Raw genomic sequence first — 26505 nt, 5'->3', positions numbered from 1 at the left:
GTTCTGCTATTTCTGTTTCTTTGGTTTCCAAGAATTTTACCATGGCGGGCTCTGAAGGCCCAGCTTCAGTTTCAGCTTGGTGCTTTGAAGCTTCGGCCTCAAAGGCTTCGATTTGCACTTCGGGAGTTTCGGCAATTTTCTTCGAAGTAGTGCTTGAAGACTTTATTTGTAACACCCCTGGTGTTACTATAACTAAAACTTGAGCATGGCATCATAAGCATTGGCATTGCATATGTTTGACACACCTAGAGTGCATTCACTAGGCAAAAATTTCAAACAAGTTGTATTGTTTTAATGTTTTACAACTAGGACCCTGGTTAAGGAACTTAACCCTAAATAGGGATTATAGGGGTAAAACTTTACCCAAGTTAAGAAAACCAAAAGACTTTAGGGTAAAAGTCATAAAATGACCCTAAGAATAAACTTGAATCACTTTTATACCCTTGGGATACCAGAAACCCTAATTGGAACCCTGGAAAACCCTGAACCCAAACCCTAGGGGCTTATGTGCAAAATTAGTCCTCTTTTGGACTAAAGTGCAAAAACCAAGCCAAATAAGTATCTTAAGTCCTTTGGTTCACAAATATGTGGACTTGAAAGCAAAACCCTAAGTTTTGGGTTTATTTGCAAAAAGTACCACTTGACCTCTATTTAGCCTAAGACTGAAATCAGTGTTGTGAGCACAACTTTGAGCCTTTGTAACTTTCAAATTATGGGGTTTGTGCCCTAGGTCACCACATCAAAATTGTAGCCCAATTATAGGTAAACAACTTTGCTAAAGAGTGTAAGCTCAGTTGTTAAGAAAAATCCTGAGATAATTAAGCCCAAGGTTGGACTGTCAGGCTGATACAATCTGAATTTCAGATAGACTGTGACTTGGATCCAAGTTTGAGAGCCAATTTAGCTCTGATCCAGAGAGAATCTGTCTTGGGGTGCTATAATAAAGATGTAACTGATTTGTAGCTCTCCAACTTTACTACAGAGCATGGAGTATGTTACTATAGGGAATTGTGAGCAAATCGAGCCTGAATTATGACTGTCAGGTCGACTGAATGAACTCCTCCATGGTACAGTGCTTGTGCGGATCAGACCGCCAGCGCAAAACGTTCACCGCCGGCGACCTCTTCGCCGGGATGCGTGCCACGGGTGTATGGATTTCGTTCACCGGGCAAATATCTCGTCGCGGATGTGCATGAGCTACTGTGGCCTCACTGTTCCCTGCCCTTCGCCCGGCGACGTGGCCGTATGACCGTCATCGGAGTCGCCGTGCTTCACCGCGGTTGTGCCACGCTCCAAGCTTCTCACCACGTCGTCCCTAGCCGCACCAGCTCACCAATCGCCGCCGTAGCTCCTCAACCGGTGATCACCGGAGGAAGCGCCACGGCGAAAGCCATATCTTCCACGCGCCAGTACCATTGTTCTCTCCGACCGCCAGCACATCCCGGTAAAATTGGGCGCCACCGCCGTTAGAGGCTATAAATTGCCGCCACCATCCGCTCCTTTAGGTAGTTACGCAACCAGTGAAGCAACTCGTGCTTCGAATCACCCCCTAGAGCTCGCAAATTTCTCGTTTCCCCCAAATTGGTTTTCCGCCGCCGCGATGAACACCTCCCCGTGGTCAGACCAGTTCGGGTCAGCTCCTTCCCTCTGCTCCCTTGTTTTAGCATCTCTGTGTACTGGTGATGCTCACCAACTCGCGCAATTGAGCTAGGATCCCATGAATCACCGGGAACGTGTAGGTTGTTAGTTTAACCGCGCGCTCACCGTGGCCAGAGACATTGGTGTAGTTGTTTATGAAATTAACTTGGGGAAAACCTTTGCGCGGCCCTGAATTCGGTTTAGACCAACGTAGGGCGCCGGTACTTGCCCCAGTCGGCCGATCTACTAGCTCGTCGGAGCTCCACGGCGCGCTGCCGTCGTCGGGGACTCCACCTTGCAAAAGGATAGAACTACGGGGGTCTTTTTATAAATGGTCAGCGACTTGGTGAAACAGTTGTGCAACCCGTTCCCAATTATTCTGGAAGGCAAGGGCCTCTGCGCAATCTCGCCGTGCGGGCGCGCGCGCTGGCGCGATTCCCCTCTGGGCTGGGCCGTATGGGCCGCTTCTGACCCAGCACTGTTTTACTTTTCTCCTTTTCTTTTTCTGCGAAGCTTTAGAAATTTGTTAAAAATGGTAGGAAAATCCTAAAAATATGAGACCAATTTTCTTAGAACCCTAATTTCCTGTAGTATTTAATAAAAATAAACTCATGATTTTAGATCAAATAGGGAATTCTAGAGTATTTAAAAAAGCCTAAAATACTGGTTCTGGATTTTTAGAAAATAGATAATAATCCCAAAATTGCCCAAACTTTTTATGTGAGCTTTTCACATTATTTAGAGGCCTTGGGTAGAGTTTGAATTGATTTGGACTTTGTTTGATCACCAAACTCAAAACCACCCCCCTGCCCTATGAACTCCTTTACCGACTCCGGAAACCCTAAGTTCCCGGAATTCCGTGAAGGAAAGTTGTACTCAAGACATAGATAATAAGTTTATATTATCTTTGCATTCTCATGAACATTACATGGCATTCATTCTTATATTTATACCTATATGGTTATATTTAGAAAACGGAGAAGAGAGTGAAGTGATTGAAGAAAAGGCACCACCACCTTGGAATCTCAGGCAGGGACTTGGCTCTACTTCGACATTTGCGAGTCCGAGCCTGACTCACCTGTGAACAAAGGCAAGCCCCGGTGCATGCAACCCCTTTCCTTGTGTTTTTAAATACTTTTCGCACACTTAAGTCTAGTGAAATGTGCATTAGGTTCATAGGAATTGCTTGAAACCCTTTGATGCATTGCTTTCCTTGATATCCATACCTTTATAGATACTTCTGTGAAGTATCAAAATATGATTTACAAAAATGCTTAGCCTTGCTTAGATCTTGTGGTTAGAGGTTGTCCTTAATTTAACTCGAGAAAGGATGGCTTCTACCTGCAAGGATATTTTCATTTGGAGCAATGGTGGGATCTTACTGCAAAGCTCCCTGTGATGCTCTTTTCATCCTTGGGAACAGAAACAATCCTAAGGATGGAAGTATGTAAATCGAGACTTGGGTTAGGAACAGGTGATGTTCTACCCAGGTTGATTAAGGATTAACGCGTATGTAGGCTTGATGATCGAGGACCCTTTAACTGGTCACATGCCTCGTCATGGGTAAGCCTTGCCTCGGGCAGACTAAGGCCGGAATAAGATAACACGAAATGGGCGTGGAGCGGTGGCGAGAGTAGCGTGTACCCTCCGTGGCAAGAGGCTGGACGGTGGTGTATCTGTGCTCTCGGTTTGAGTGAACCTGATCCGGTCTTAAGAACCCCGGTGGCGGGTTGACATATGCAAGGGTTAAGTGCTACATATGTCGTGTGATTGGAGATCCTCAGCTGAGTATAATCGATTCGGATCGTCGTACCTTCGCGGTTATGAAGACTTGGTCACTGCCCTGCAACCTAAAGTCAGGATGTGAACACTATGGATAAAAATGATGTTGTATGGATGAGATGTTGAAATTAGACTAGATGCAAATAGAGTCTATTAATACTTAATATGGCGTTAAAAGATTGAAAGTAAGGACTCACTTTAGTAAGCTGCTTCTGCAAAAGTATAAGTTGATTTTTGCTAAAGCCTCTCCTTGACTCCTATTTATCCAGCATACCCTTGAGAGTCTTTTCCTTAGTCGGGTAAGACTTGCTGAGTAATTCCATACTCAGGGTTTATCCCTTTGTTGTTTTTAGGTGAGGAAGCGACAAAGTTTTGTTGCTTTTGATCCAAGGTGGTATCTAATGAAGAAAAACAAGAATGAAGATACGGGAGGACTTGGTCCTCCACATAGGATCTTTTTGTTTGATAGTTATTGGGAGGAGTTTTTGCCTCCCTTGATATGTGTACTCAGCACTCATTTATAGCTCTGGTCTGTAATAAGTAACTTGATCTTACTTTCTAAAATAAATGTAAGTTTATGTAATTGCTTCCGCACTTCTATAACTCCGATGTTCTGTAATGTCTGCAAGACGGGTGAAACGTTCCTGGTAAGGTAAGGAATGATACCGAACTTGTCAAGTAGTCAGGGGCACCTACAGGGTTGTCCAGAGTCCGTTGGACAAGGACAACTGTAGGTGGGCCTAATTACTTGGGAGGTTCCGTCACAGCTGGTATCGGAGGGTAGCCCTTCTTTGCAGATATTATGAGGCATCTTCAAAAGGGTTTTTAAAAGTCTTACCTAAAAACTCTTTTCTCTTCTTACCTGAGTATTCTGAAGAGTCTATCTTAAAGACCAGATAGGAAGAGTGCAATGTATAGAAGGTATGAATCAACTAAGGTTGATTCTGTAATTACACATGCATCATGTCATACAAACTTTAAGTTAAACCCCCTGCGTAGCTAGTTTAGTACATGATTCATCTACCTTGTTCATACATCTTTAGTGAATAGAGTGTATCCGTTGCCCTTCTCTATAGATGAATCAACAAGAAGCTCCTACAGGAGTTGGAGAGTTTCTACGAGATTTTGGTGTTCCAGTGGTCCTGTGGCGATTACTTCAAGAGGTCGGATATACCGAAGCACCCAAGTACCAGTGGTCACGCACTGTTCTTAGAGGACAACCATGGTATGAGGTAGTAGTGCGTATTCCAGAACGTGCTAGAAAACCATCTTGGCCGTATTGGATGTTCCATGCCGAAGGAATGACTCCTTGGGAGGGTGCTTAGGTAGCTGCCTTAGAGGTGCTAACAACCATTTGTTACCAGAAAAGGGAAGAAATACAAGCCACATCTATGAGGTTGTTCCCTGCAGTTGCCTTAAGTGACCCGTTGGTGTATCATCACCAGGCCCGATTAATGGAAAACATTCCTATTGGGCAGGATTCTGTTGAATCGGCATCTGCTCGAGTTTTGATGGCCGTGCTAGAGTTGCAACTTACTCGGGGGCACAGTCGTCAAAAGTGGCAGCAGTTGTACACTGGGAGTTATGCAGCATTTAAGATGATGGAAAAGGCCAAGAACAGTGCTTGTACTCAAGCACAAGAACGACTTGAGGAAACAAAGGTTCAAGCGGAACAGGTTATTGGACTAGAGCATCAGGTGACAGAACTTCAGATGCAACACCAAGCTGATCAGAATCGCATTAAGGAGCTTGAGCATCAGCTAACTAATGCTCATTCTAAATTAAAAATTTTGAGTCAGCAACAAGAAGACATTTGTCTGTATGCTGTTGCTGTTAGAAAAGACCTTAAGGAAACCATGAGCTTCATAAGCCATCAGGATCAGGCGATCAAAGAATTGAATTGTGCTCATCCCATAGAGTTTCAAGTAGCACAACGGCTTGTCAACCATCTGCAGCAATCAGTGCATAGGCTCAATGCTGCCGTTGATCCTACTCCTGCATCAGTGGACTAAGGGTTCCTTGGAAGAATGGCAACAAACATCTAGCAGATGGTGTAGCTAGAGAAGATGTAGTAGATCAATGTAATAAGGTAGGTGTAGATAGACCAGCTTGGTAATAAAAACAGGTTAAACTTTGTTGGAAAGAGTTTTCCTGTTTTACCTGGATCATGTAACATGTGAGCTTTTATATGACTATGGTGTAAGAAACGACTGCCGGTTTATGAAGCAACTTTTAATATCTATAGTAGTTTCTCAAAATTCAAGAGTTAAGATGGCTATTCCTTTGGATATTTCATGTGGATCACCATGTTGCCTTATTAACCTAACCTAGGAAAGACATGTTATCTATCGAAGGCCTACCAACTTAATCTTTGACCTGGTGATCCCTATGATGGGCATAGAAATATGCTTGGGCTGAATTAACAGTCTCCCATCATACTTCTTTTATCAAGTTTAGGTTATGGCCATGCCTTGTTCACTTCCTTGGGCCATGATCTATTTGGATCTCTACTTGTGATCGTACTTACAGGTGGAGTCTCTTTTGTACCTTGTCATCCTTGATCAGTCTATTTGTGTTGTATAAGATTCCTTATTGGTTATGTCTGGTATTGGCGTTATGACTAAAATTGATGATGCTGCGCCAAAACCGAGGGCCTCTTGTGGGTATACACACAAGGTTGTGTTGCTCGATGCACGCTTGTATCACAGTTAGTAGTCATAATCCATTATGAGATTATATCAATATGTTATCTCTACGCAAATCGTTCTTATCACGTGGATCCATTATTGGTGCCAGTTTTGTAATGGTGTCATGGTTAAGAACTTATGGTACCGCGGCGAAACTGAGAGCCTCCTGTGAATGTACACACAGGATTCTGCTGCTTGGCGCATGTTGGTATCGAGGTCTCTGGTCATAATCCATTGTGAAACTACACTGATATGTGATCTTCTGTGGACTCCTTCCTTAAAACAATTTCTTGTTGTTTGTAAAGAGATCAAGCAACATTTGTCATTTCCATTGGATCAAAAGGGCATACCACTTTCATATGTGGTCTTATTTCTTTTGATCTTGGTAGTGACTCCTCATACAAGTTCCCTTTACATCCTTTGTGTAAAGGTGAAGCCTTGGATCTTTTTAGTGTTGAATAACAACTGATTAGCTCCCAAAATGAAGACTGGTTTTCCCTGCTGCTGAAATGCAGGAGTTTGTTCATTCGCTTTCCTAATTAATCTATGTATTCCCTAACCAAGTGGATAATTCATCTCGCTTGAAGAAACGGATGAACAACCGGATTTCTATCCAAATGCATGACCTTTGGCTTGCAAATGTGAACTCTCAACCCTTGGCTTACCGATGGTACTGAGAGGACTTGCTCAGTGTCAAAAGTAGTTCAACAAGTTGGTTTTGACTAACTTGTAACTGCTCAATGAACACATGCTGAGTTTAGAGATCGTTTTATCAAGTTGTCTAAACTCACTTTAGTTCAACCCACCCTAAAGAAAGAATTTTCAAGAATCGAGATTAAGTCGGTCAATAACCACCTAACCATCGCTCTAGTCGTGCCTCGATTGCCTCATGTATGCTTTTCCAGCATAAGTGATTGGGTCGAGCCATGTCTAGTGCCCGATAAAATGGACTAGTTGCAAAGTCCGCATTTTTAGATCCCTCCACTGGTGATTTTTCTTGAATCAATATCACCTTTCGTGAATTTGGATTCCCTGGCTAACACGAGTTGACCGTGATGTTATTCGACATTCACACTCGTCTCGTGTGCTATGAACTTACTGTAACCACTTGTTGGTAAACCTCTTCTTGTATGTTTTACCCAAGATGGTGCATCTGATTCTATTTGGGTAAAGTTGCATAATTGCCACCCAACAGACTCAGATAGTACAGTGTCATCCGAAGAAGCAAGTTGCACACATGGAACCTTATGTGTTCTTCTGGTGGGCAAAGATGCAAATTGAAATTACACACTATGTGGCTAGACGTGACACTTGTAAACGTGTCAAGGCCATATACATGAAGACTGTTGGCCCATTACAATCCTTACCTATCCCAACCTGGAAAGGGGAAGATATTAGTATGGACTTTATTGTGGGATTACCCAGGACTACAAAAGGGTATGACTCTATCTGGGCTATTGTTGATTGGCTTACGAAAATTTCTTATTCTCTGCCAGTCAAGACAAAATCACCCGGCTACTGACTATGCCCAATTATACATTGCTCATATTCTTAGTCTGCACGGTGTTCCGAAAACCATAGTGCCGGATCGTGGATCGCAATTCGTATCCAAATTCTGGGAAGAACTTCATAAATCCCTGGGTACTAAACTGCTCCACAGTTCGGCCTATCATCCTCAAACCAGTGGACAGACTGAAAGAGTCAATCAAATACTGGAAGATATGCTACAGGCATGTGTTCTGGAATTCCCACAGAAATGGGGTGAAAGTTTGCCCTTAGCGGAATTTTCATACAATAATAGCTATCAAGAAAGTATCAAGATGGCACCCTTTGAAGCTCTGTATGGGCGACGATGTTGTACTCCGCTAAATTGGTCTGAACCTGGAGAAAGGTACTTCTTTAGACCTGATATGGTGAAAGAGGTCGAAGAAAAGGTTCAGAGAATGATTCATACTATCAAGAAAGCTCAAACTCGACAAAAGAGTTATGCAGACCGACGACGACAACCCTTATGCTTTCTGGTAGGCGATTACGTCTACTTAAAAGTTTCACCAATAAAGGGTGTATCACGTTTCGGAGTTAAAGGGAAGTTTGTACCCTGGTACATTGGTCCATTCCTGGTACTTGAGCAATGTGGACCAGTGGCGTACCGACTTCAACTACCCGAAACATTGTCTGCTGTGCATAATGTGTTCCACATGTCACAATTGAAGAAGTGTCTTCGGATTCCCGATCGAACCGTTGAAGTGACTGATGTTGTCCTGAAACCAGATTTAACATACTCGGAACATCCTATTCGAGTTCTGGATCAAAAGGACAGGGTTACCCGAAGAAAGACTCTCCAGTTCTACAAGATACTGTGGAACCAGCATTCTGAAGATGAAGCTACTTGGGAAACTCAAGACTTCTTGAATAAGAATTTCCCAGGCTTCCTAGCCTCATGTAAATTGTAAAGCCTGTATAGCTGTTGTAATAAAGAAGTAACCCCCACATCACCCCTGCCTTGCACCAAAACTTAGGAAATAAAAATGTGATGTGTTTCCTTTACCATTATCTACCCTAGGATCTTAATCTCGGGACGAGATTCTTTTATGGGGGGAAGGATGTAACACCCCTGGTGTTACTATAACTAAAACTTGAGCATGGCATCATAAGCATTGGCATTGCATATGTTTGACACACCTAGAGTGCATTCACTAGGCAAAAATTTCAAACAAGTTGTATTGTTTTAATGTTTTACAACTAGGACCCTGGTTAAGGAACTTAACCCTAAATAGGGATTATAGGGGTAAAACTTTACCCAAGTTAAGAAAACCAAAAGACTTTAGGGTAAAAGTCATAAAATGACCCTAAGAATAAACTTGAATCACTTTTATACCCTTGGGATACCAGAAACCCTAATTGGAACCCTGGAAAACCCTGAACCCAAACCCTAGGGGCTTATGTGCAAAATTAGTCCTCTTTTGGACTAAAGTGCAAAAACCAAGCCAAATAAGTATCTTATGTCCTTTGGTTCACAAATATGTGGACTTGAAAGCAAAACCCTAAGTTTTGGGTTTATTTGCAAAAAGTACCACTTGACCTCTATTTAGCCTAAGACTGAAATCAGTGTTGTGAGCACAACTTTGAGCCTTTGTAACTTTCAAATTATGGGGTTTGTGCCCTAGGTCACCACATCAAAATTGTAGCCCAATTATAGGTAAACAACTTTGCTAAAGAGTGTAAGCTCAGTTGTTAAGAAAAATCCTGAGATAATTAAGCCCAAGGTTGGACTGTCAGGCTGATACATTCTGAATTTCAGATAGACTGTGACTTGGATCCAAGTTTGAGAGCCAATTTAGCTCTGATCCAGAGAGAATCTGTCTTGGGGTGCTATAATAAAGATGTAACTGATTTGTAGCTCTCCAACTTTACTACAGAGCATGGAGTATGTTACTATAGGGAATTGTGAGCAAATCGAGCCTGAATTATGACTGTCAGGTCGACTGAATGAACTCCTCCATGGTACAGTGCTTGTGCGGATCAGACCGCCAGCGCAAAACGTTCACCGCCGGCGACCTCTTCGCCGGGATGCGTGCCACGGGTGTATGGATTTCGTTCACCGGGCAAATATCTCGTCGCGGATGTGCATGAGCTACTGTGGCCTCACTGTTCCCTGCCCTTCTGTCACACCCGGTTTTAGAAGGCAAACCGAATGCGAACTATGTACGTGCCAGGATCAGTTATTTCACGTACACAACAGTTACATAATATGGACATCATCACACAGTGCTCAAAATAGTATTAATAAGGGAAATAGTCGATTACATCATACGTCCGAGACGTCCATATAGTTCTTACAATAAATCAAAGTGCGGAAAAGAAACGTAGATAACGCGGCCTTCACAGGCAGCCGACTGGGGGTTGCCGCTAACCCACACCTAGAACTCGTCGTAGTCTTGGAACTCCTGGAAGTCTCCTTCCACAGCTTCATCTTCGCCTGAGCAGTGGTTGCAATGCTGACAACCTGGGGGGGGGTTTGGTGTGTAGAGCAAGGGTGAGTACACATCAACATACTCAGCAAGTATCCTGTTTGGCTGTAGTGGACTAGCTTTATGTGGGGATAAGTCAAGCAGTTGCTTTTAGTTGGTCAGATTATTATTTACTAGTAGAAAGCCAAGTTTTAGCATTAACCCAAGTTATTAACCCGATGTACCCTTTCCAAACGGAAAGAATACCACTTACCAGCACCATAGTCATAACCAAAACCATCAATCTCATAACCACCTGTACCACAATGTCTCTGATCAAGTACCACTAATCACTGGAGCTCCCTTGGCCGCTCATAACCGTGAGCACGGCTGATATATCAGTTTCATAACACTCTGCAGAGGTTGTGCACTTTACCCACAAGCCGTGATTCCCTCTTGCCTCGGGCCGATCAAACCCTTAAACACTACCAAGGTGAATAGGCAGGGTTTCACTACGTAGCCTTTACAAAGATTCCCCGGGGCTGTAGCCACCCGTTAGGTTTCCTAAATGCACCGCACTCCTCCCCAAGGGGCGAACCCAAACTTGGCAGAGCGAGCCGCATACACCGAGCCCCATTGACGGCACGACGGCTAAGTGAACTACACCCCGGATCCTCTAATTATTCAGCTAAGGGCACCCCATTCCACCCTCATGGTTGCACTGTTTTCCCGGGCGGTCATCCATAGAACAGGTCCTTACGGAGAGGCACTCGAGAAACCGCTCGAGCCCCCTTGAAGGTCACAAGTACAACATCATAATAAGAGAAGGGAAAACAGCGTATCATAGATAATCTCATCATGTTCATTGATTAGAGTTGAGCAATAGCATAAAGCTAAACAGTAATAATCCAACCCAGATAGGTAAACAAGGACATGGATAACAAAAGCTAGTCAATCCTTAGGTATAAATATGTAATGCGGGGGGGTGAATTAAAGAATGAATAGGACAGAGATAGGTCAAAGGACACTTGCCTCCACCAAACGACTGCTGCTCAGGGGCTTCTCCTGCGGGTTCCTCGGGCTCTTCGACCGAATCGTTCTCTATGCGATTGCAAACATACATACATCCACATATTTAATACAAAAGAACAGTACACCATATAAGGGAACAAGTAAAGCGAATATGCATCAAGTATGACATTCGATATCGCATTTGTTATGGTTAGAAAGAAACGGGAAAGGGTCTCGCAGGGGGTTAAATCTTATGCGCTAACGATCAATTACAATTGGTTCTTAACAAAAGAATTCTGTTATATGCACTAGTGGGAACCTAATCGTTTTAAGTTGATCAACATCGCACGAGATAAACAATTAACTACATGAATCAATTAGCATAACGGAATTTTAAATTAAACTTCCTATTTCAATGGCATATGAACAACGATTAGCCTACTTAAAATAAAATAGCTATGATCACAGAAAGTAAATAAAATAAAATAAATAAAAAAAATAAAAAAACAGGGGGGGCGGTTGAACCGGCCCTAGGGGCGGTTGAACCGGCCGGCTGGGCGGCGAGCTGGGCGGCGGGGCGGCTGAGCCGGCCCGGTTGAACCGGCGGCCAGGCGAGCGCGCGGGGGGGTCGGGCTGGCCAGGCGGCCGAGCCGGCCAAACGGCCAGGCGAGCGCGCAGCCAAGGCGGCCAGGGGGCGCGCCGGCGGGGGGCACGGCTGGGGGCTGGCCGAGCCGGCCAGGGCGCGGCCGGGCGGGGCGGGCCGAGCCGGCCATGGCGGCGGCCAAGGCGCCGAGCGGCAAGGGGAAAGGGGAGGGGGGGAAATGGGGAAGGGAGGAGAGGGGGAGGGGGCTCACCGGCGACGGGGACGGGGCGGGGCGGGGCGGGGCGGCCGAGCGGGGCGGCCGATCGGCGACGGGGAGGGGCGGCGCTAGGGCAGGGGGTAGGGGCGGCGGCGGCTTAGGGTGAGGGAGAGAAAATGAGAGAAAATGAGAGGGAGGGAGAAAGAATTTGGGGAAAAGGGGAGGTGGGGGGGGCGGTTGGGCCTTTTGGGCCCAAGGGGGGGGCGCCAGGGGCGGCTGGGCCGGCCGGGGTCGGCCCACGGCGCGGGAGAGAGAGAAAAAGAGGAGAGAGAAAGAGAGAGAAAAAAAAGAAAGAAAAGATCTTCTCCTCATTTTCGAAATCCGATCTTTCTACATGAATGCATTTGCACTTTCAAAGCAATCAAAAAGAAATGCAAGGTTCGGCATGGTGCATCAAACAACATAAAGTATTTAGGGTTTTTCTTACACGGGAAATCCAAACCGAATCCCGCTAGAACTTTGGAAAAGGTCAAGGTGTAGCGAGGGCAAAAAGAAAAAGAAAAGGTAACGCCCGAATTTTGGCGAGTAAAGAAAAGAAAAAAATTCAACTGCAAAATTCGGGGCGTTACAAACCTATCCCCCTTAAAAGAATCTCGCCCTCGAGATTCAGGGCTGGCTAGCAAAGAGCTCTGGGTACTTAGCCATCAGATCATCTTCACGCTCCCAGGTTGCTTCTTCCTCAGAGTGGTGATTCCATCTGACTTTGCACATTCTGATGGTCTTCCTTCGGGTGACTCTATCTGCAATCTCAAGGATCTGAGCTGGCTTCTCAACATAGGTCAAGTCCTCCTGGACCTCAAGACCTTCCACTGGCAACTGCTCTTCTGGCACACGCAAGCACTTCTTCAACTGAGACACATGAAAGACATTATGCACAGCAGACAAATTCTCGGGCAAACTGAGCTGATAGGCCACTTCTCCTCGCTTTGCAAGAATCTGATACGGACCAATGTAGCGGGGTGCTAGCTTGCCTTTCACTCCGAATCTTCTGACTCCTCTGATCGGTGACACTTTCAGATAGACAAAGTCTCCGACTTCGAAACTCAGCTCTCTTCTTCTTGTGTCTGCATAGCTTCGCTGTCTCGATTGCGCTATCTTCAGATTCTCTCGAACCATCTTGATGTTCTCTTCGGCTTCGAGCAAAATGTCTGGCCCAAACACTTGCTTTTCTCCAGGCTGATCCCATTGCAACGGAGTTCTACAACTCCTTCCATAAAGCGCTTGAAACGGTGACATCTTCAAACTGGCCTGGTAACTGTTGTTATAGGAAAACTCTGCATAAGGCAATCGCTTGTCCCATCCGGACTGATCTTGCAACGCACAGGCTCTCAACATGTCTTCAAGAATTTGATTGGTTCTTTCGGTCTGGCCATCTGTCTGCGGGTGATAAGCTGAACTGAAATTCAGATGTGTGCCCAAGGCTTCATGCAACTGCTGCCAGAAATGAGAGGTGAACTGCGTTCCTCTGTCTGACACTATCTTCTTTGGCACACCATGAAGACAAACGATCCGAGACATATACAACTCTGCCAATACTGCACTGTTGTAATTGGTCTTGACAGGTATGAAGTGGGCTGACTTGGTCAAACGGTCCACTACTACCCAAATGGAATCGTAGCCGGCTCGAGTGCGAGGCAATCCGACTATGAAATCCATACCAATTTCATCCCATTTCCACTGAGGGATCTGCAACGGTTGCAACAATCCAGCAGGTCTCTGGTGTTCTGCCTTAATTCTTCGACAACTATCACACATAGCCACATGCTCTGCGATCTCCCTTTTCATTCCGTACCACCAGAATTTCTTCTTCAGATCCTGATACATCTTCTCACTACCAGGGTGAATCGAATAGGCTGTCTCATGAGCTTCCTTGAGAATCAACTCCCGAATAGACTGGACATTGGGAACACACAAGCGGTCTTTGAACCATATCACGCCTTCTGCATCTTCTCGAAAATCTTTGCCTTTACCATCTAGAATCAGTCGCCGGATCTCACTGATTTTCTCATCATTCTTCTGCGCTTCTTTGATTTCGCGCTCCAAGGTAGGTTCCAATTCAACTGTGACTCCTCGCGAATTGTTCAGAAATCCGAGACTCAACCTGTCAAACTCTTTGGCCAACTCATAAGGCATCGGACGAGCGACCATCAGATTGACTTGACTCTTTCTGCTCAAAGCATCTGCCACTACGTTTGCTTTGCCTGGATGGTAATGGATCTCCAACTCATAATCTTTGATCAACTCTAACCATCTTCGTTGCCTCATGTTCAACTCCGACTGAGTGAATATGTACTTCAGACTCTTGTGATCTGTGTAAACATCGCATTTCTGTCCATACAAATAGTGCCTCCATGACTTCAGTGCGTGAACCACTGCTGCCAACTCTAGGTCATGGATTGGGTAGTTCTTCTCATGAACCTTCAGCTGTCGGGACGAGTAAGCCACAACTCTTCCCTCTTGCATCAACACACATCCCAAACCTGTGTAACAAGCATCACAATACACCGAGAAGGGCTTGTGCACATCAGGCAAGACTAGGACAGGCGCTGTAGTCAACTTCTCTTTCAGCGCTTCAAAGGCCTCTTGGCATTTCTGGGTCCACTTGAACTCAACTTTGTTGCCTAGCAACGCTGTCATTGGCTTCGCAATTTTCGAAAACCCTTCAATGAATCGCCGATAATATCCGGCCATTCCAATGAAGCTCTTGATTCCTCGAGCATCTGTTGGCGCTTTCTAGTTCAAAATGTCTGCCACTTTCTTCGGATCAACAGCCAATCCTTCTTTGTTGATTATATGACCCAAGAACAGGACTTCGCTGATCCAGAACTCACACTTGCTCAACTTTGCGTACAACTGGTGCTCTCGCAATCTCTGCAATACCATCCTCAAATGGTCTGCATGCTCTTCTTCGCTTTGAGAATAAACCAGAATATCATCAATGAATACCACCACAAACTTATCAAGGTAATCCATGAATACACTGTTCATCAAGTTCATGAAGAATGCTGGCGCATTGGTCAAACCAAAAGACATCACTGTGAACTCGTACAACCCATACTTGGAAATGAATGCCGTCTTCGGAATGTCCGAAGGTCGGATCCTGAGCTGATGATAACCTGACCTCAGATCAATCTTGGAGAACACACTGGCTCCTCTCAACTGGTCGAACAGATCTTCAATCCTGGGCAAAGGATACTTGTTCTTGATCGTGACCTCATTCAAAGCTCGGTAATCGATGCACATCCTCTTGGTGCCATCTTTCTTTTCTACGAACAAGACAGGGGCGGCCCAAGGCGAGGTGCTTGGCCGAATGTAACCTTTCTCTGACAGCTCATCAATCTGTTTCTTAAGCTCAACCAACTCTGGTCCAGATATTCTGTAAGCTCTCTTAAAGATAGGGGCGGTTCCAGGAAAAAGCTCTATAGCAAACTCAACTTTCCGCTCTGGTGGCATACCCGGTAAGTCCTTTGGAAACACATCCGGGAACTCAGACACTACCTTGATACTCTCAATTGGGTCTGCTTCACTGCTATCAACAGCTAGCTGATAACAACTTCCTTTCTTTGGCTCAGGCGGGACTAACTCGGTCACCACTTCCTCTCCTAGTGGGGACACCAACTTGATTGTCCTTTTATCACAACTGATAACTGCCTGATACTTATCTAGCCAATTCATCCCTAGGATGACATCTATTCCCTGAGTACCCATTACTATAAGGTTGGCGGGAAACGCTATCCCCCTTATTTTCACACTTATATTCAAACAAATGCTATCGGCTCGAATTCTACCACCGGCTGAGTCAATTTGAATGGGGGTTGACATGGTAGTAATTGGAAGATTATGTGCTTCTACCCATGATGCAGTAATGAAAGAATGCGTTGCTCCAGTATCAAATAACACTTCTGCAATATGGGAGTCGACTGGGAACATACCTACTATCATGCCGGGGGTCTCCTGAACTGCTTCAGCTTCCAAGTGGTTCAATCTTCCATGATTATAGCGCGGCTGAGAGCGATTGCCTGCTCCAGGCTGAGACACATTCTGCTTTGCTGGGGCATTGGGGCCTGACTGCTGCTGGGCTGCCTTCTTCGGACATTGCATCACCCAATGGCCCTGCTCTCCACAGTGGAAACATGCCCTGTTTCCAACCTGAGCTGGTGCTGCCTGACTGTTCTGCTGGGTTGCTGGGGCAGGAAGACGAGGTGCCTGCTGATTCTGCCTCTGAAACTGACCTCCTGACTGATTGCTCTGACGGTTCTGGTACTGATTCTGAGGGTACTGCCTTTGAAACTGCTGATGCTGCTGAGGTGGACGCTGGTTCTGCCTGAACTGCTGAGGTTGATTGCCTGAAAAACGAGGGCGGCTGCTGCTTCCAGGCTGGGGTCCACTGATCTTGCGCTTACGATCTTCCATCTCCTTACGCTTTCTCTCTGTCATGATTGCTCTATCAATCAGGTGCTGGAATGTCGGGAAGGTGTGATTCATCAGTTGGTACTACAGAGGGTCAACCAAGCCTCTCAGGAAACGGTACTGTCGCTTGGCGTCGGTGTTGACATCTTCAGGAGCATAGCGAGACAATTGCAGAAATCTGTCTCGGTACTCACTGACAGATGATGGCCCTTGCTTGAGAGCCAGGAACTCCTCTTTCTTCACTGTCATCAGACCTGCAGGCACATGGTACTGACGAAAGCTACCTCTGAATTCTTCCCAGGTGATGGTGTCGGGGTTGGCATGGGTGGCGAGGTAAGACTCCCACCATGATTGGGCTGCTCCTCTCAACAGACGGGGACCATACAAGACTTTCTCCCTGTCATCGCACTGAGCGGTATGCAACTCCCGCTCCACGGTGCGCAGCCAATCTTCAGCATCCATGGGGTCAGAAGAGTGAGCAAACGTTGGTGGATGACCTCTCATGAATTCAGCACGCTTGTCTCTGGGCATCTAAGGCATCTGAGGCTGAGGTGGTGCTTGCTGCTGCTGCTGCTGCTGCTGCTGAATGGCGGCCAAAGTCTGACCGATGGCTTGAACTGCCTGAGTCTGCATCAGAAACATCTGCTCGATGGACATCGGGGGCGGGGGCGGCAGCTGCTGCTGCTGGGGCGCCTCATCTTGCTGACCGGCTCGCTCCTGCTGAGCACGCCTTCCTCCTCTACGCCTGTTCTCTGACATCTGCAGAATGCGACCACACATCAGAACTGATCTGGCAAATCTTGCAGCATAAGAAAAGAGAATAGAATTCTTCAACAGCACTGAACAGATGAGCATCTTCACTGATCTCCAACACAGACCACACAGCTTCTCGGATAAAGAGGAAAGGAGAATAATGGGTTTCCCAACTATATAACTAACTTTATTAACATAATAGGTAAACCAAAATGCAGGGGATACCCACACTCTGGTGACAATCATTACAAAGATCCAAACCAAACATAGTTCATCATGACAAACATAAATGCACAGGATATAGCAAACTACCCTGTCTAACTAAGACTAACTAAGACCGAGACTAACGCTAAGACTGAAGCTTCTACGTATATATATTTCGTATTAATTACAAGATCCAACTCTAACGAGCTATGGTTCTAGAGTTATCTTGGTCTTGCAGGCGGGATTGCCATAAGACTGGTGTCCACGCTGAGGTGAGCGGTACGGGTGCTGAGTCCCAACGGGAGCGGGGGAACCACCATCCAAATGACGACGTTCCGCGCGCTCAGCCCGCAGCAGGGCGATCTCAGCACGAGCCCTACTCAGCTCGTCTAATGCATGGTCCAGCTCCGTGTTTAGCACGGCGGCTAGGTTGACTGTGCTGCTCAACCTAGGATTGCCCTCACCGACAGGTGAGACAATCACGCCTCCTGTGCTGCCAGATGGACGGCGGGGGTAATACTTCAGGTCAAGACCGTCAGCTGCCCCACCGAAAACCGAGCAGTAGTGCGAAAGCGCACGCCGTGCAGCATCTTGCATGGCTGCCTCAGCTGAGTCCCGTTCAGAGATAGAATAGTGCTCTGAACAGGCCTCCGCACCCTGGAGACTGTCCTCCGGGCAGCGCACCAAGCAAGTCGCCTCCCAGCGGTCCGGGTAGACCCCGCGACTATGCTGGTAGACCACACAGCGATACTCGACGGACCAAGTATGCCGGTCAAATGCCCGACGTAGCAGGGTGTCGAGCGCATCATGGAAGTGACACCCGCGAGCAGCGTCGCGAGTGATGGGTCGAGCAACCCATCCTTCCGGCTCAGGGTTAGCAGAGAAGTCGGTGTCGTGGCTCGAGCTGTCGTCGCCATCTCCGTCGTCTGGGTCTCCTCCAGCAGCTACTCCAGAAGCGGGGGCGCCCAGTGGTGGTGCAGGGGGCGGCTCCAGAGGAAGCACAGGGGAGCAGCTCCTCACAGACTCTATCTCCTGGTGGAGCGAGAAGGAAGAGCTCTGCTGCTCCTGTCGTCGACGCTCCTGCTCCTCACGCAGGCGGTGGTGTAGTCTCTCCAAGTGGCTGGACTGTCCGGCCACGGGACGGCGAAGCGGACGCTCAGCAAGGCGGGAGGGTAAGAAGGGGATGACTGACTTACGTGCAGTGTGTCTAAGTCGAGCCATCTACAAAAGACATCGCAAGCAAAAGGGTGAGAACAGAATTAATATGACCAGCAAGTAATAAGTAAATGAAGGATCAGAATGAAACACAATTTTTTAGCAAGGTATAATATATAGTAGAACATAGGTTTGGTCGGTATGACCAACTTTTGAAGGGATATCAAAGTCAAGGAAGAGACAGAGGTCTATAGTCCTTAGAACGACCATTCTACTCTAGGTTAGCGGTCCTACAGTCAGCACGGCTCTGATACCACTTATGTCACACCCGGTTTTAGAAGGCAAACCGAATGCGAACTATGTACGTGCCAGGATCAGTTATTTCACGTACACAGCAGTTACATAATATGGACATCATCACACAGTGCTCAAAATAGTATTAATAAGGGAAATAGTCGATTACATCATACGTCCGAGACGTCCATATAGTTCTTACAATAAATCAAAGTGCGGAAAAGAAACGTAGATAACGCGGCCTTCACAGGCAGCCGACTGGGGGTTGCCGCTAACCCACACCTAGAACTCGTCGTAGTCTTGGAACTCCTGGAAGTCTCCTTCCACAGCTTCATCTTCGCCTGAGCAGTGGTTGCAATGCTGACAACCTGGGGGGGGGGGGTTGGTGTGTAGAGCAAGGGTGAGTACACATCAACATACTCAGCAAGTATCCTGTTTGGCTGTAGTGGACTAGCTTTATGTGGGGATAAGTCAAGCAGTTGCTTTTAGTTGGTCAGATTATTATTTACTAGTAGAAAGCCAAGTTTTAGCATTAACCCAAGTTATTAACCCGATGTACCCTTTCCAAACGGAAAGAATACCACTTACCAGCACCATAGTCATAACCAAAACCATCAATCTCATAACCACCTGTACCACAATGTCTCTGATCAAGTACCACTAATCACTGGAGCTCCCTTGGCCGCTCATAACCGTGAGCACGGCTGATATATCAGTTTCATAACACTCTGCAGAGGTTGTGCACTTTACCCACAAGCCGTGATTCCCTCTTGCCTCGGGCCGATCAAACCCTTAAACACTACCAAGGTGAATAGGCAGGGTTTCACTACGTAGCCTTTACAAAGATTCCCCGGGGCTGTAGCCACCCGTTAGGTTTCCTAAATGCACCGCACTCCTCCCCAAGGGGCGAACCCAAACTTGGCAGAGCGAGCCGCATACACCGAGCCCCATTGACGGCACGACGGCTAAGTGAACTACACCCCGGATCCTCTAATTATTCAGCTAAGGGCACCCCATTCCACCCTCATGGTTGCACTGTTTTCCCGGGCGGTCATCCATAGAACAGGTCCTTACGGAGAGGCACTCGAGAAACCGCTCGAGCCCCCTTGAAGGTCACAAGTACAACATCATAATAAGAGAAGGGAAAACAGCGTATCATAGATAATCTCATCATGTTCATTGATTAGAGTTGAGCAATAGCATAAAGCTAAACAGTAATAATCCAACCCAGATAGGTAAACAAGGACATGGATAACAAAAGCTAGTCAATCCTTAGGTATAAATATGTAATGCGGGGGGGTGAATTAAAGAATGAATAGGACAGAGATAGGTCAAAGGACACTTGCCTCCACCAAACGACTGCTGCTCAGGGGCTTCTCCTGCGGGTTCCTCGGGCTCTTCGACCGAATCGTTCTCTATGCGATTGCAAACATACATACATCCACATATTTAATACAAAAGAACAGTACACCATACAAGGGAACAAGTAAAGCGAATATGCATCAAGTATGACATTCGATATCGCATTTGTTATGGTTAGAAAGAAACGGGAAAGGGTCTCGCAGGGGGTTAAATCTTATGCGCTAACGATCAATTACAATTGGTTCTTAACAAAAGAATTCTGTTATATGCACTAGTGGGAACCTAATCGTTTTAAGTTGATCAACATCGCACGAGATAAACAATTAACTACATGAATCAATTAGCATAACGGAATTTTAAATTAAACTTCCTATTTCAATGGCATATGAACAACGATTAGCCTACTTAAAATAAAATAGCTATGATCACAGAAAGTAAATAAAATAAAATAAATAAAAAAAAAATAAAAAAACAGGGGGGCGGTTGAACCGGCCCTAGGGGCGGTTGAACCGGCCGGCTGGGCGGCGAGCTGGGCGGCGGGGCGGCTGAGCCGGCCCGGTTGAACCGGCGGCCAGGCGAGCGCGCGGGGGGGTCGGGCTGGCCAGGCGGCCGAGCCGGCCAGGCGAGCGCGCAGCCAAGGCGGCCAGGGGGCGCGCCGGCGGGGGGCACGGCTGGGGGCTGGCCGAGCCGGCCAGGGCGCGGCCGGGCGGGGCGGGCCGAGCCGGCCATGGCGGCGGCCAAGGCGCCGAGCGGCAAGGGGAAAGGGGAGGGGGGGAAATGGGGAAGGGAGGAGAGGGGGAGGGGGCTCACCGGCGACGGGGACGGGGCGGGGCGGGGCGGGGCGGCCGAGCGGGGCGGCCGATCGGCGACGGGGAGGGGCGGCGCTAGGGCAGGGGGTAGGGGCGGCGGCGGCTTAGGGTGAGGGAGAGAAAATGAGAGAAAATGAGAGGGAGGGAGAAAGAATTTGGGGAAAAAGGGGAGGTGGGGGGGTGGTTGGGCCTTTTGGGCCCAAGGGGGGGGCGCCAGGGGCGGCTGGGCCGGCCGGGGTCGGCCCACGGCGCGGGAGAGAGAGAAAAAGAGGAGAGAGAAAGAGAGAGAAAAAAAAGAAAGAAAAGATCTTCTCCTCATTTTCGAAATCCGATCTTTCTACATGAATGCATTTGCACTTTCAAAGCAATCAAAAAGAAATGCAAGGTTCGGCATGGTGCATCAAACAACATAAAGTATTTAGGGTTTTTCTTACACGGGAAATCCAAACCGAATCCCGCTAGAACTTTGGAAAAGGTCAAGGTGTAGCGAGGGCAAAAAGAAAAAGAAAAGGTAACGCCCGAATTTTGGCGAGTAAAGAAAAGAAAAAAATTCAACTGCAAAATTCGGGGTGTTACACCTTCGCCCGGCGACGTGGCCGTATGACCGTCATCGGAGTCGCCGTGCTTCACCGCGGTTGTGCCACGCTCCAAGCTTCTCACCACGTCGTCCCTAGCCGCACCAGCTCACCAATCGCCGCCGTAGCTCCTCAACCGGTGATCACCGGAGGAAGCGCCACGGCGAAAGCCATATCTTCCACGCGCCAGTACCATTGTTCTCTCCGACCGCCAGCACATCCCGGTAAAATTGGGCGCCACCGCCGTTAGAGGCTATAAATTGCCGCCACCATCCGCTCCTTTAGGTAGTTACGCAACCAGTGAAGCAACTCGTGCTTCGAATCACCCCCTAGAGCTCGCAAATTTCTCGTTTCCCCCAAATTGGTTTTCCGCCGCCGCGATGAACACCTCCCCGTGGTCAGACCAGTTCGGGTCAGCTCCTTCCCTCTGCTCCCTTGTTTTAGCATCTCTGTGTACTGGTGATGCTCACCAACTCGCGCAATTGAGCTAGGATCCCATGAATCACCGGGAACGTGTAGGTTGTTAGTTTAACCGCGCGCTCACCGTGGCCAGAGACATTGGTGTAGTTGTTTATGAAATTAACTTGGGGAAAACCTTTGCGCGGCCCTGAATTCGGTTTAGACCAACGTAGGGCGCCGGTACTTGCCCCAGTCGGCCGATCTACTAGCTCGTCGGAGCTCCACGGCGCGCTGCCGTCGTCGGGGACTCCACCTTGCAAAAGGATAGAACTACGGGGGTCTTTTTATAAATGGTCAGCGACTTGGTGAAACAGTTGTGCAACCCGTTCCCAATTATTCTGGAAGGCAAGGGCCTCTGCGCAATCTCGCCGTGCGGGCGCGCGCGCTGGCGCGATTCCCCTCTGGGCTGGGCCGTATGGGCCGCTTCTGACCCAGCACTGTTTTACTTTTCTCCTTTTCTTTTTCTGCGAAGCTTTAGAAATTTGTTAAAAATGGTAGGAAAATCCTAAAAATATGAGACCAATTTTCTTAGAACCCTAATTTCCTGTAGTATTTAATAAAAATAAACTCATGATTTTAGATCAAATAGGGAATTCTAGAGTATTTAAAAAAGCCTAAAATACTGGTTCTGGATTTTTAGAAAATAGATAATAATCCCAAAATTGCCCAAACTTTTTATGTGAGCTTTTCACATTATTTAGAGGCCTTGGGTAGAGTTTGAATTGATTTGGACTTTGTTTGATCACCAAACTCAAAACCACCCCCCTGCCCTATGAACTCCTTTACCGACTCCGGAAACCCTAAGTTCCCGGAATTCCGTGAAGGAAAGTTGTACTCAAGACATAGATAATAAGTTTATATTATCTTTGCATTCTCATGAACATTACATGGCATTCATTCTTATATTTATACCTATATGGTTATATTTAGAAAACGGAGAAGAGAGTGAAGTGATTGAAGAAAAGGCACCACCACCTTGGAATCTCAGGCAGGGACTTGGCTCTACTTCGACATTTGCGAGTCCGAGCCTGACTCACCTGTGAACAAAGGCAAGCCCCGGTGCATGCAACCCCTTTCCTTGTGTTTTTAAATACTTTTCGCACACTTAAGTCTAGTGAAATGTGCATTAGGTTCATAGGAATTGCTTGAAACCCTTTGATGCATTGCTTTCCTTGATATCCATACCTTTATAGATACTTCTGTGAAGTATCAAAATATGATTTACAAAAATGCTTAGCCTTGCTTAGATCTTGTGGTTAGAGGTTGTCCTTAATTTAACTCGAGAAAGGATGGCTTCTACCTGCAAGGATATTTTCATTTGGAGCAATGGTGGGATCTTACTGCAAAGCTCCCTGTGATGCTCTTTTCATCCTTGGGAACAGAAACAATCCTAAGGATGGAAGTATGTAAATCGAGACTTGGGTTAGGAACAGGTGATGTTCTACCCAGGTTGATTAAGGATTAACGCGTATGTAGGCTTGATGATCGAGGACCCTTTAACTGGTCACATGCCTCGTCATGGGTAAGCCTTGCCTCGGGCAGACTAAGGCCGGAATAAGATAACACGAAATGGGCGTGGAGCGGTGGCGAGAGTAGCGTGTACCCTCCGTGGCAAGAGGCTGGACGGTGGTGTATCTGTGCTCTCGGTTTGCGTGAACCTAATCCGGTCTTAAGAACCCCGGTGGCGGGTTGACATATGCAAGGGTTAAGTGCTACATATGTCGTGTGATTGGAGATCCTCAGCTGAGTATAATCGATTCGGATCGCCGTACCTTCGCGGTTATGAAGACTTGGTCACTGCCCTGCAACCTAAAGTCAGGATGTGAACACTATGGATAAAAATGATGTTGTATGGATGAGATGTTGAAATTAGACTAGATGCAAATAGAGTCTTTTAATACTTAATATGGCGTTAAAAGATTGAAAGTAAGGACTCACTTTAGTAAGCTGCTTCTGCAAAAGTATAAGTTGATTTTTGCTAAAGCCTCTCCTTGACTCCTATTTATCCAGCATACCCTTGAGAGTCTTTTCCTTAGTCGGGTAAGACTTGCTGAGTAATTCCATACTCAGGGTTTATCCCTTTGTTGTTTTTAGGTGAGGAAGCGACAAAGTTTTGTTGCTTTTGATCCAAGGTGGTATCTAATGAAGAAAAACAAGAATGAAGATACGGGAGGACTTGGTCCTCCACATAGGATCTTTTTGTTTGATAGTTATTGGGAGGAGTTTTTGCCTCCCTTGATATGTGTACTCAGCACTCATTTATAGCTCTGGTCTGTAATAAGTAACTTGATCTTACTTTCTAAAATAAATGTAAGTTTATGTAATTGCTTCCGCACTTCTATAACTCCGATGTTCTGTAATGTCTGCAAGACGGGTGAAACGTTCCTGGTAAGGTAAGGAATGATACCGAACTTGTCAAGTAGTCAGGGGCACCTACAGGGTTGTCCAGAGTCCGTTGGACAAGGACAACTGTAGGTGGGCCTAATTACTTGGGAGGTTCCGTCACATTATTGTCTCCAATACATCCAGTACATTAACCATCCTTTTTCTTTTGGGGGTCAATGCTGGACCCTTTTGGCTTTTTGGTACTTCAATTTTTGCTGAAGGACTTAAAATTTCAGATGTCATTGTTTCTTCAGCCTTCGGTTCTTCTATTTTCTTTGTCTCCGGTATTGTGACCGGCTCTTCAATATTCTTCAGGGGAGTCGCCTCTTTGTCTTCGTGGGCCGAAGAGGATTCACCGACAAACTCGGGCACTGTGGCCAGTTCAATATAGCATGGACGGTGTGTAAGAACCTTTATCTTTTTCCTCTTCGGCGCTGGCTTACTAAGAGCGGCTGAGGCGGCTTCCTTCGTAGACGTCGTATCTTTCCTTTTTTGACCCCGTGTTGGGTAACGGTAGTCAGGATACACGAACCCAATGGCATGAAATACTCGGTTGAGCCTTTTCTTCTTCCGGCCTCCGAAGGCTGCGGATAGTGCAGTATCTTCTGCCTTCGAGTATGGCCCAAGCAGCTCATCGCTTACGGCCTCAATACTTTTCAGCCAGTCGTCATCTGGCTCGACAAACTTATCTCCATATTTGAAGGTGAATTTTAACCTAACTAGTCCACCTTCGTTAGGTTCGCTGATGGTTTCCTTTGGCATTTCCCACTTATCTGCAAGTGGCCATACTCTGAAGGCAATGTGTTCTTGGATCAAATCTCTTGTCCCAATGAAAGAGCAAACTACTCCGAAGGCTCTCCGGCATTCTTCGGCTGCTTCGTCAATTTCCACCTTCGGTTTCCGAAGGCCGAAGCACTGCCAGATAGGGCGCATAATGATACCTTTAATATCTTCTCGCGTTTTCAAGTCATTTTTCACATAGAACCATTCCTCCATCCAGTCCCCAGGCCATCTTTTCCGAAAAGTTGGCACGGGACAGCTTGACCCAGAGCGGGCACCGAAGCTATAACAGCCAAAATTGTTGTGATATTGCTCCTTACCCCATGGTTTCGTCTCATACAATAACTCATGCATATTGCAGAAACTTTTTGCATTTGGTTCCAAACCTTGGCTCTTCACGGCCCATACGAAGATTCCCATCCTTATGATTGCTTCAGGAGTAATTTGATGAAGGTAGATTTCAAATATCTTCAAAACTTCTACCACGAAACTGCTCAAAGGAAACCGAAGTCCAGCCTTAAAGAAGCTTCGGAATATCACGAATTCATTTTCCTTAGGAGTCGGACAAGTTTTCTCTCCTTCGTCAGCCCTTACAATAGATAAATCTCGAAAATATCTGCCCCTCATATTGACAAGATGGCTTTGTTTAATGCTTGATTTTCCAAAAACTGCATGGCTTGGTCGCCAAGGTCGATCTTCGGAATCTTCACCGCCACTTTCCACATCATAGCTGTCACTATCACCAGTGTCTTCAGACAAACCCACTAAAATCTCCCTAGTAATCTTCTCTGTATTTGTCTTTGCTATTGATTCAAGGAAGCCGAGATTCATCTCTTCAGAAAGGCTTGGCTTCGACTCAGCGACAGTTTTCTTGTCTTCAGACATCTTCGAAAATGCTAGGAAAGTGCTCTCAAAGACGAAGCTTAAAAATGTAAAAAGCCAGGCAAGCATTGGTGTGCAAAGAGCTAAAAATTAGGAAGGCAGGAGCCGGCAGCAGGAAAGCGTGCTAAATGTGCTGGCGGTGCGTTCTTATTTATACGCCCAGTACGTTGCAAGTGGCAGGGCCCCACTTGTCATTGACTATTGCTATTCTAGCAAAGGGAAGGTGTTTTTTCGGACCTTCGGCTTAAGGCCTTCGTTTATATCGCAATCTGAATTTATTATTATTCTAGCAAATTAATATTGCGAGGGGCTACTGTTGGGGGCCTTCGGCTTCCGAAGGTCCTCAAAAACATGATTTGATAATGTTTTCCAAGTGAAATATGTGAACAGGTATTTTCGGATTCGGATCATGAGCATACAGAGCATGGTTAGGACGAAGCCTGAGCGAGACGAAAGGTGATTATGACGAAGGACAAGGTGATCACGAAGTTGTGCATAGGAAAGCTTCG

This window comes from Zea mays, chromosome 8 (assembly GCF_902167145.1).
Source record: "Zea mays cultivar B73 chromosome 8, Zm-B73-REFERENCE-NAM-5.0, whole genome shotgun sequence".
In the NCBI taxonomy this organism is placed as follows: domain Eukaryota; kingdom Viridiplantae; phylum Streptophyta; class Magnoliopsida; order Poales; family Poaceae; genus Zea; species Zea mays.
Note: the sequence above shows the minus strand (reverse complement) of the source record.